Source organism: Chrysochloris asiatica, unplaced genomic scaffold (assembly GCF_000296735.1).
Source record: "Chrysochloris asiatica unplaced genomic scaffold, ChrAsi1.0 scaffold00002, whole genome shotgun sequence".
Taxonomy (NCBI): domain Eukaryota; kingdom Metazoa; phylum Chordata; class Mammalia; order Afrosoricida; family Chrysochloridae; genus Chrysochloris; species Chrysochloris asiatica.
In genome coordinates this window covers 50,882,773-50,894,618 of record NW_006408520.1, presented here as the reverse complement: position 1 = coordinate 50,894,618, position 11,846 = coordinate 50,882,773, and the positions used below count along the sequence as shown (strand labels likewise).

At 38.0% G+C, this 11,846-nt stretch overlaps 1 pseudogene; it reads right to left on the bottom strand.

The window, feature by feature from the left end:
• Positions 1-1,116: 1,116 nt before the first annotated feature.
• Positions 1,117-1,908, bottom strand: LOC102815607 (annotated as a pseudogene).
• Positions 1,909-11,846: the final 9,938 nt, after the last annotated feature.

Genomic DNA, 11,846 nt, shown 5'->3' with positions numbered 1-11,846 from the left:
GTCAGCAGTTCGAAACTACTAGCTGTTCCATGGGAGAAAGATGAGGCTTTCTGCTCCCATGAAGATTTACAGCCTCAGAAACCCTGTACAGGGTCGCTATGATTCGGAACCAACTCCACGGGACATAACAACAACAATCCTATACCATCCTCACAATGTTTAAGCCCATTGCTATAGCCACTGTGTTAATCCATCTCCTTAGGGGTCTTCCTCTTTTTCTTTGACTGTCTGTTTTACCAAGCACGATGTCTCTTTTCAGGGACTGTTCCCTTCTCATGTCCAAGTGTGAGAGACTAACTGTTGTTATCCTCACTGCTTAGAAGCATTCTGGCTGTACTTCTCCCAAGATAGATTTGTTTGTTCTCCTGGCAGTTCATGGTATTTTTAATTATCTTCATCAACACCATAGTTCAAATGCATCAAGTCTTCTCCTATCTTCCTTATTCATTGTTCAGAACACGTATATGAGGTGATTAAAAATACTAAGGCTTGAGTATATGCATATGAACATGGCATATGCAATATTAGAAGATATGTCAAGAAACAATAAATTCATATTTTGATATTTTTGTTTAATAATGTTTTATTCGATTTTGTAGTATTAAGAAGTGGCTTCAAAAAGTTTATGGAAAAATTCCATTATCTTTTAATTCCATTTTCGTAAACTTTTGGAAGCTTCCTTGTAATTTTTGACTTACTACCATTGTCCTGGTGTGGCTCTGTGGGCTAATGCATCAGACTGCAAAGTTGTTTGAACTGCAAGGTGGGTGGTTCAAGCTCACCAACTGCTCCTTGGAAACCCTATACAGGGTCACTTCGGATCAGAATCAACTCAGTGGCACCTAATAACAGCAACAGTAACCATTGTACAATTGTGTAAGCTGAATTCTGCACAATTACAGGCAGGTACATTCCCATAGATGGTAATAGGTCATCTCTGGAAGTTGTGCAGTGCACATTCCAATATACTCACATAGACAGTAGTCCTGCCAAAGAAGAATTGGACAAGAAAGGAAACTTACACTGCTGGAATCCTTCTTCTAATTTAATGAATATACCTCACTTCTTCTTTTCACAAATAAGATCTTTTATTTGTCATCATTAACAGGCTGAATTTTAAATGGATTCTTGAACTGGTGGCTCATAGCCATCAGCTCGTTCACCTTTAGCACCTGTCTCATCTTCAGTAGCTTTTCCAGAACTACTGCCTTCACCATGAAGCTACATGAGTTTTCCCAACTCAAACTTGGGCTTCTTCAGCATGTTTACTTTGCTAACCAACACGTCATGGATAAGGTAAATAGACTGGCACGCCTTCTCTATGTCCTTTCCAATGCTGTCTGGAATCCGTTCACTGACCACTTTTTTCAAATCATTTGTCTGCACCTCTTGGATCATGATTTTCATCATTTTCTCCTGGATTTGATGGACCTGTTGGTGCTGAGCATAAGATGTCTTCCGAATCTTGTTTTTTTAGTAAAACCAACACAGAACAGGCAAAGCAAATAACCATCTGTAGTCTTGACATCAGCGTGAGCTTCAATCATGGTCTGCCTTTTTTTTTTTAACCATGGAGCACATTTTTTCACGGGTAAGATCCATGCCATGGAAGTGGGTCAAGCAGTTTTTGCCCTGAACATCCTCAGTAATTAGCTTGAATTTTCTAAATGAAACTTCATTGTTCTGCAGATCAGCAAGACTCACTTCAAAAACACGACCCTTGAGTCCATCAGATGCAATTTTGTTTCCTTGAGTCCTTGTGACTAGTGTTTTCCCAATATTTCTTATATTGAACATAGCTGGTGCCTTCACATCATACCAATCTTTCTTAGAAAATGGACCAACCACTTTCTTCTTGGTTCCTTTTTTGCCACCTTTTGTAAGGTGTTTGTTCTTGCCGATCGCCATGGTGCTGCTCAGAGAGCCAAAAGTCTAGCTCACTTTTTTTAACTTAATAAATATAGATATACTTGCTAGACAGATAAATGGAAAGAGATGAGAAACAAAAAATAAGCATGAAATACATAAGAATTATAGAGAAAAAATGGCAGTATTGGTGAAATGTATATGTATGCTGCTGTTTTAAAAGATCCTTAAAGGGCTCCTAATCCACTGACTTTTCTTCACCATTTAAACCAATTCTTTTTTTTTTTTTTTCCATAGGGAAAAGAGTTTTATATAACAAAGAAAAAGAAAACCAAAACAGATATGGCAACTAGAATTTGGAAAAATTACATAATTGTCAAGAAAACGATTTCTCTAGTTGAAATTGACAGCACATATTATATATGGCATGTGTATTATGAGGAAGCTCTATGGGAAATTATCACAACAAAAGGCAGATACCCTAAAATAAACACAAATGCAAATGTTACACAAGAAATCAGAAAAACTAAATTTTTGTATAGATTCTATGGAAATTGAAACGTTCTGATTACTATTGGTTACTTCATAAGTGAGTATAGCTGTTTGTTGCTGTAATTAAGTGCTCCTGAGTCTGTTCCAACTTAGTATAGGGTTTCAAGTAGCCATTGAGCCATTGTGAAGTATGAACCTCCACCTTGCAGTTCAAACTAACCTTGCAGTCCAGCGCATTAACGCACAGCACCACAGCAGGACTCCATAGTGTGTAGAGATAGGCACACCCAACAAAAGATGGCAATATTTGTGCTTCCAGAGAAGGTTTAATCTGGATATCACCCCTTTGAATGAAAAAAAAACTGATAATTTCTCATAAAACTGGAATACAATTGAGAAAAATACCACATCTTCCCCTAGGTGATTCTCTTCAGAGGGCTTTGATGAAAGTATTAACTTGCTGGGTAATATACATTAATTTTTTTAAAGGGGAAGAAAATGTATAGACACTCTAATTCATGCCTATAAACATATCCAGAGCACATTATTGACTCATCCAGTTATGTGTGTTTTTAAATATATATTCCAAAAATTCTGTAAACTGAGTACATAAGGATGAGTATTGGGGGCAGAGAAAATACCTCTTCATTCCTTTATCTCAAATCCTTGATGATTTCACATTTAAAAGTGCATTTCTTTAAAAATTTGATGATCTAGCTACACTGGGCCCACATTCCTACAAGACAACAGTCACCCCTGATCCTGAACCAAGTAGTGACTGATCCACTTGGACAAAGCTTGTGTTTTCCTGTAATGACAGTAGCAGCAGTCCCTCCGGGCTCCATGGCTCTCATTGTTTTAATTGTTTCTAATTAATGCTTAGTACCTGTGGACATCAGAGTTGACAACCTTTGATTAGAACTATGTTTGTTGTTGTTGTTAAGTGCCTTCAAGTTGGTTCCAACCCACAGCAATGCTGTATAGGGTTTCCAAGCAGTGATTGGTGAGTTTGAACTGCTGACCTTGCAGTTCAAATTGACCTTGCTGTCCAACACATTAACCCACAGTCCCATACCAGGACTCCGGTTACAACTATGGGAGCATTAACTTATAGTATTAGTTTAGTATATCATGCAATAAATGAGAAATGAGAGCAGGACCAGCTATATAATCTTTGGAGGCTTGTGAACAATGAAAAAAAATGTGGGGTCGCTTGTTTTTAAATGTGTAAGAATTACCAGACAGTAACAGCAGAGAATGAAATCAAAGGTGGACTACTTCTCTGTGTGAAGCCCTTTGTGATAGGTCGCAAACCCATGAGACCAACCCTGGACTGGAAATTTGGTACTTCAAGAGTTCAAGAAAGGAATGGGTGTCTTCTTCCTTGTCAGGGGAGGGAGAAGGATGCAGCAGACTTGTTTGAGTGCCAAGATTTGGTGTCTGCATACATAAAGCACTCCTGAGGTGGGAGATCCATGAATGGTATTTGGGTACATGTGAACAATCATTGCTGATATTTTAGAAGTTGAGGCAAGGGTCTAAGTCAGGGATAGGGAACCTTTTTTTCTGCCAAAATTTGTAATATCATTCACAGGTTATACAAAATTATTTAAAATTAGCTTAATATATTTGGTCAAACATTGTGACACTGCAGGATAATGGGCTGGACATAAAAATCAGTTTGAACTGCATGGTTGGTGGTTCAAACCCAGCAACTACTCCTTGGAAACTATACCGGGTCTCTATGGGTCAGAACCGACTCAAAGGCACTGAACAACAATAATGTGATGACGCTGACTTAATGTCTATTTACTAAGTCATTGATGTTCAGTGTCTTCGAGTATGTTCTGACCCATAGCGACCCTGTATAGGGTTTTCAAGGAGCAGCTGGTGAGCTGTTCAAATGACTTTGCAGTTCAAATGACTTTGCAGTCTGACACACTAGCCCACAGCACTACGTTTATTTTTGCCAAGAATATATTTCCAACACCTTTTCCTTGCCTCTAAAATGGTTCAGTTTAAGATTTAATTTTAGTACATTTAACTTTATGCAGATAAATTACAAATCATTTTATTTTCCAAAGCAGTTAGAAATGGGCTGGGACTCACCAGGTTATATATCCCATGAACATTATTCCATGAAATAATTTGGAAAAGAAGGAATAATTCCAACTAAACCCAAATCTCCTTCCCATTAGCCTTAAATTGTCACTGTCAGAATTAGACATTTGGAAGAGGATTCTATCAAATGGGAGATTAAAAATTCCAAATTCATTAAAATTGAAATATTTAGAAATACATGCAAAAGAAAGAGAGATGAGTGGATGTTTTCAAATTGTAGTGTTAGTAAAGAATATTGACCATACCCTGGACTGCCAAGAGAATGAATAAATCAGTTTTAGAAGAAACACAATCAGAACGTTTCTTAGAGGTGAGGATGGCAAGACTTTGACTAACCTACTTTTGTACATGTCATCAGGAAAGACCAATCAATAGTGGTCTATGTACACCAAAAAAAAAAAAAAAAGTAATAGAGATTAATACTGTTGGCTGATGTGTATGTAAGAGACTGTAATCATTGCAATGGTTTGTTGAATGTAAAATTGATGATCTGCCCTGTAAACCTTCATTTAATTCACAGTAAAAGCTTTAGAAATAAAAAAGAAAGAAAAGGCCATCCTGTTTAGTAGAGGGCCAGCTAAAACAAGGGTAATTCTCAATAGTTACAAAAATTGACTCAAATAATTAACAATGCTGAAAATGGCATAGTACAGGGCAATGCTTTGTTCTGTTGTGTATAAGGTCACCATGCCTTGAAGCTGACTTGATGGTCACTAACAACAGTCTTGTAAATTAAAATAAAGGACCAAAGTCAATCAGAAATTTCATATAATTCCTAGAAGATAGAAAGTGACTGACATTGTGTTGAGAAAAAGACAAGATTAGAGAAAATTGTCATATACAGGAGAAGAAAATGGCAGAGAAAATTACATTTCCAGAGATATTCCAAACACTGAGTCAAGTAATACAAAGACAAGATGGGGGCTTGGACAATCCTTTAGAAGATAGCATAATAAAACTGGGTCAGTTTGAACCTTTTCCCTCCCTTCTTCTACCTCCCAACCATACTAAGGGGCTTCAAAAAATCATGGAAACATGGAATTAAAAGATAATGGATTTTTTTCCACAAACTTTTTAAAGCCCCTGGTATTTCTCTAGATTAATAGCAGCTCCAACCCTTATCTACACACCTTCTAAAGCAAATGGAATAGCTACCTTGGAAGGGTATCTGGCTCAACTGGAGTTGAAGAGAGTAGCATAGCAGAGCCTGGGATGACTCCAGTCCCACAGATAACAGGGTTATCAAAGAAATCAGGAGAAGATATTCTTAAATCAAAAGAATTATTGTTTCTTGATGTGAAAAAATGAGACCAAAAAAAAATTTTTTTTTTTCTCATGGAACATGATGAGGAAGAGGGTAATGGAAGGAAATATAAACACATTAAAGTTCTAGTCTCATTTAAGGAGAGATTCTTAATTAGAAATTTTGCAGCAAGAATTTGCTTATGTATTACTCATACTGTTTAAAATAATATTTTTGAAGTCATGAACCACTACCTTGACAGAAATTGATGAATCATTGCTTTAGAAAGAGATGTGTACACAAAGATATATGCATAATTTCATATATCTCCTGAAGTCCAATTTAAGAAAAAAGGAAGAAATTCAAATAAAAGTAAACCTTATTACAGTGACACAGATTCCGATAGTGTATGAAAATGGAGTTTTAGATGATGGAGATTAGGTTCCCATAGAGGCAAAGTCTGGTGGGAGGATATATCTGTAATGTTGGGAATGACAAAGACCTGGGAGTGGGGTGGGAAAGTACAGGAAGAAAATGAAGTTTTAGGTTTCATAAATTCCACCCTTTTGTAGGAGGGAGCTTCAAAAACTTCCTGAAAATATTGCATTATCTATTAATTTCATTTTTCCATTAATGATTTGAAACCCCCTTGTATATACTTCCTATCTGGGACTAAGAGTGGTTAGCTTTGACCCTGACAACTAGTTTCTTCTCTTCCAGGGAGAAAGATAACAGAGTGTGATTAGATTCTCACTGGGCTACCACGTTCTTGGAGCTCTACTGCTCACCAGATCAAATGCTGCTTGCAACAAAGAACTAAAAGTGTTGTCTCAAAGCTGGATTCCTTATCATTATATCTCTGAATCTCAACTACACAGGTTGAACCAAGAATCAAAAGTGATATAAAAGAACTTGGTAAAGGGTTGAACATATGAGAAGCATCACCATCATTATTTTCATCATTGCTATCTCACATCCACTTACTTGCATCTTAGATCTGTGCAGGGCAGTTGATTATTTATTATAGGCATTCTATCAAAATTCCTCCTTTTAGTGAAAGATTGTAAATACTAGTCTCTATGCCTGTGATTATGGACCCATTTTGAAATGAGTTTCTAAGGGGTAAGGATTGTGGTGGATCTAAGGAGTAAAACCATCATTTGTCTGTCTGTTTGTTGTACTGTGGTGGTTTGTGTGTTGATGTAATTCTGGACACTACACCACCAGTATTTTAAATATCACCAAGGTCAACCATGGTGGACAGATTTCAGATGAGCTTCCGGACAAAGACAGACTAGGAAAAAAGAAAGCTGGACTACATCTGAATATTTAGTTGCTAAAAATCTTAGGAATAGCAGAGGAACACTGTCAGATAGCACCAGAATATTGACTATTGAAAAATGATGAGGAACACCAGAATAGTGTCAGATAAAAAGTGCCAGATAATGAAATACTCTGGATGGAAGACACTCAAATATGACTGGGGAAGAAATGCCTCCTCAAAGTAGAGTTGACAGTGATGACACAAATGAAGTAAAGCCTTTGGGACCTTCACTTGCTGATGGGGCACAACTCAAAATGAAGAGAAACAGCTGTAAACATCCATTAATAATCAGAACATAGAATGTATGAAGAATGAATCTAGGAAAATTGGAAATTGTCAAACATGAAATGGAATGCATAAACATTGATATCCTAGGCATTACTGAGCTGAAATGGACTGGTATTGGCCATTTTGAATCTGACAATCACATGATTTACTATGCCGAGAATGTCAAATTGAGGAGGAATGGTGTCATTTTCATCTTCAAAAAGAACATATCAAGATCAGTCTTAAAGTACAATGCTGTTTGTGATAAGATAATATCAGTACACCTACAAGTATCCTTAGTTTTTGATAAAGGAAATAAACTAATACCACTATTATTCAAATTTATGCATCAACCACTGAAGTCACATTACAGATGATGAAATTGAAGAATTCTATCAACTTCTTCAGATCAAACATGCAGTCAAGATGTATTTATAATTACTTCTGATTGATGTAGCACTGTGGGTTAATGCACTGGACTGAAGGTTGGTTTGAACTGAAAGGTCGGTGGTTCAAGCTCACTAGCCACTCCTCGGAAACCCAATACAGGGTTGCCATTAATCAGAACCAACTCTACAGTGCTTAATAATACCAACAACAATGACTTCTTCATTGCAAATACCTTTTTTAAACAACATAAAAGCTGACTATATACAGGGACCTTACCACATGGAATATACAGAAATCAAAGTCAATACAGCTATCAAAAGAAATGGTTGTAGAGCTTGATATAATCAGCCCAAATAAGGCCAGGGACATTTTCTCATATACAAATTCAGGTTGAAGCTGAAAAAAGATAAAATAAATCCACGAGAGCAAAAATATGACCATAGCCATATCCCACCTGAATTTAGAGATCATCTGAAGAGCAGATTTGATGCATTAGACACTAAAGACCAAAGACCAGAAGAGTTGCGTGATGACATTAAGAACATCATACAGGAAGAAAGCAAAATGTCATCAAGAAGACAAGGAAGAAGGAAAAGACAAAAATGGATGATGTCAGAAGATAATTTGAAACTTGCTCTCCAGCATAGAGATGCTAAAGCAAATGGAAGAAATGAGGAGGTAAAAAAGATAAATAGAACATTTTAAAGAGCAGCTCAAGAAGACAAAGTTAAATATTATAGCAAAATGTACAAAGACCTGCTAATGGTGAATGGAAGAGGGGGAAAGGCAGCAATGAAGAAGTGGGCTGAGTTCAACCACATTCCATAGACTCCTGTTGACCTGGAGATGAGAGAAAGAAGAGGAAGGGCTGGTTGATCGGAAGTGTGGTGAGACCTGGGGACTCCTGGGCCCATGGACAAGGACAGAGCCATGGAGGGTTAGAGCTGAGAGAGAAGCATCCAGCTGACAGGAAGTGAGGGGAGACACACAAGAATGCCCAAACTTGCAGATAGTACCCATTTGACCTAGCCTCAGTGACTTGATAATCGGAACATGACCAGCGGAAGATGAAAAACAGTTTTTGATAAAGGAAATAAGTGTAAATTGCTGAAGTTTGATGAACTTGACCTATACTTATGGATATAGTAGCTCAAAATACCAACTGAGAGGGAAGGAGTCGAATCAAGTATCAATCCTGTTGTTGTTGTCAGGTGCCATCGAGTCGGAACCGACTCATAGCGACTCCATGCACAGCAGAACAAAATAATGTTCGATCCTGGGCCAACCTCACCACCGCTGCCACCCCCGAGTCCATCAATGATGCCATCTGGCCGATCCATCTCGTTGGAGGTCTTCCTCTTTTTCTCTGACCCTCCACCCTACCCAGCATGACATCCTTCTCCAACGATTGTTTCCTCCGGACTACATGTCCAAAGTAGGAGAGACGAAGCTTAGCCATCCTGGCCTCCAAGGAGCACTCTGGCTGCACTTCTTCCAAAACAGATCTATTGGTTCTTTTGGCAGTCCATGGCACCCTCAGTATTCTCCTCCAACACCACAACTCAAAGGCATCAATTCTTCTACGATCCTCTTTATTCACTGTCCAGCTTTCGCATCCATATGAGGCTATTGAAAACACAATGGCCTGGGTCAGGCGCACCCTAGTCCTCAAGCTGACATCTCTGCTCTTCAATACTTTAAAAAGTTCCTGTGCAGCAGATTTGCCCAGTGCAATACGTGTATCAATCCTATCCCCTCTGTATACAGGGTAGATATATAGGGACAGGCAACTTAGACATTGGCCACCTAAAATGAGGGGGCAATAAAGGCATAAAGTGACTGGCTTATACGTTTTCAAGAGGGAGTTTAGTTTAAGAGTGTGCGGGGGAAGATAGAGTTCCCACTGAATAGTTTTCATCTTGTGTAGATGGATCTGGTGAAAAGAAATGGGGATAAGCGTCTTATGATTCAATAGTGAGTAACTATTATGACTAATTGTGACTGTCACAATTGTAAAGGTAGAAGTTTTTTAACAAAAAGGGGGAAGTAGTTCATCTTAGTCCAGAAATAGAGGACCCTAGGGCCATCAAGGGAGAAGAGCACAAATATAATGCAGGACCTTATTCAGAGATGAAGAGATAGAGCAGCTGAAGACTCTAGACTCATGGAAAGAGAGGGACTGGGTACTGGAAACCAGGAAGCAGGCTTGCAGAATGTGACCTTTGGTTGTTTAAATTATTATATATTCCTGAGTATTTTTGAGTACATCCCCCCTCCAAAAAAAACAAAACAATAAAAAAGAGGGAATGGAAGCAAATACTGTTGAATGATGATGCACAGAGGCGATTGTAATCATTGCGATGCAACGAAGGTGTAAAACCAATATTCTCCCCTGTAAACTCTCACTCAGTTCACAATTGTAAAAAAAAAAAATGTGCAAACACTTGGAGTTAGAAAATCAAAAGGGAAGAACATGCTCATCATTTCTCTAACTAAGGGAACTGAATAAAACATTCAAGCATTGAGTTGTAGTATTGAAGGATTCTCTGGGCAAATTATTGAATGATGCAAAAAGTATAAAAAGAAAATGGAAGGAATACAAAGAGTCACTGTACCAAAAAGAAATAGTTGATGTTCAGCCATTTCAAGAGATAGCATATGATCAAGAGCCAATAATAAAGGAAGAAGTCCAAGGTGCATTGAAGGCACTGGCAAAGAACAAGACACCAGGACTAGATGGAATACAAATTGAAATCTTTCAACACCATGATGAAAGAGGCTCAGGAGGCACTCACTCATCTATGCCAAGAAATTTGGAAGACAACTGTTTGGCCAACTGACTGGAAGAGATTCATATTAACATTCCAAAGACGGGTGACCCAAGGGAATGTGAAAATCATTGGACACTATCTTTGATATCCCATGCAAATAAAGTTTTATTAAAAATAATACAAAACCAGCTGCAACCGTTCATTCACAGAGAACTTCCAGAGGTTCAAGATGCATTCAGAAGAGGATGTGAAAGGAGGGACATCATAGCTGACGTCAGATGGATCTTGGTTGAAAGAAGAGAATACTAGAAAGATGTTTACCTGCACTTTACTGACTATGCAAAAGCTTTTGATTGTTTAGATCATAACAAGCTATGGACAACCTTTATGAAGAATGAGTATTTGGGAACATTTAATTGTGCTCATGAGGAACCTGTACATAGACCAAGAGGCAGTTATTCAAACAGAACAAGGAACCACTGAATGGTTTAAAATTAGAAAAGATGTGCATCAGGCTTGTATTCTTTCACCATGTTTATTTCATCTGTATGCTGAGCAAATAATCTGAGAAGCTATATTATATGAAGAAAATTGTGGCATCAGGATTGGAGGAAGATTCACTAACAACCTGCAATATGCAGATGATAGAGCCTGCTTGCTGAAAGCAAGAGGGCTTAAAATAATTACTTGTGAAGATCAAAGACCATTGCCTTTGTTACGGGTTGCATCTCAATGTAAAGGAAACACAAATCCTCACCACTGGACCAATAAACAAGTTCCATATAAATGGAGAAAAGATTGAAACTGTCAAATATTTCATTTTACTGGGAGCAACCATTAACACTTATGGAAACAGCAGTCAAGAAATCAAATGACTTATTGCATTAGGCAAATCTGCTGTGCAAGACTTCTTTAAAGTGTTGCAGAGCAAAGATATCAGTTTGAGGACTAAGGTGTGCCTGACCCAAGTCATGGTATTTTCAATAACCTCATATGCATATGAACGTTGGACAGTGAATAAGGAAGACCATAGAATAAATTGATGCGTTTGAATTATGGGGTTGGAGGACAATATTAAAAGTACCATGAACTGCCAACAGAACTAACAGATATGTGTTGGAAAAAATACAGCCAGAGTGCTCCTTGGAAGCCAGGATGGCCAGACTTTGTCTCTCATACTTTGGATATATTATCAGGAGGGAGCAGTCTTTGGGGAAGGGTATCATGTTTGGTAAGGTGAAGGGTTGGAGAGAAAAAGGAAGAACCCCAATGAGATGGATTGATATAGTGACAGCAACAATGCGCTCAGGCATAGCAATGATTATGAGGTTGGCACAAGACTGGGCAGTGTTTTGTTTGTTGTGTACAGGGT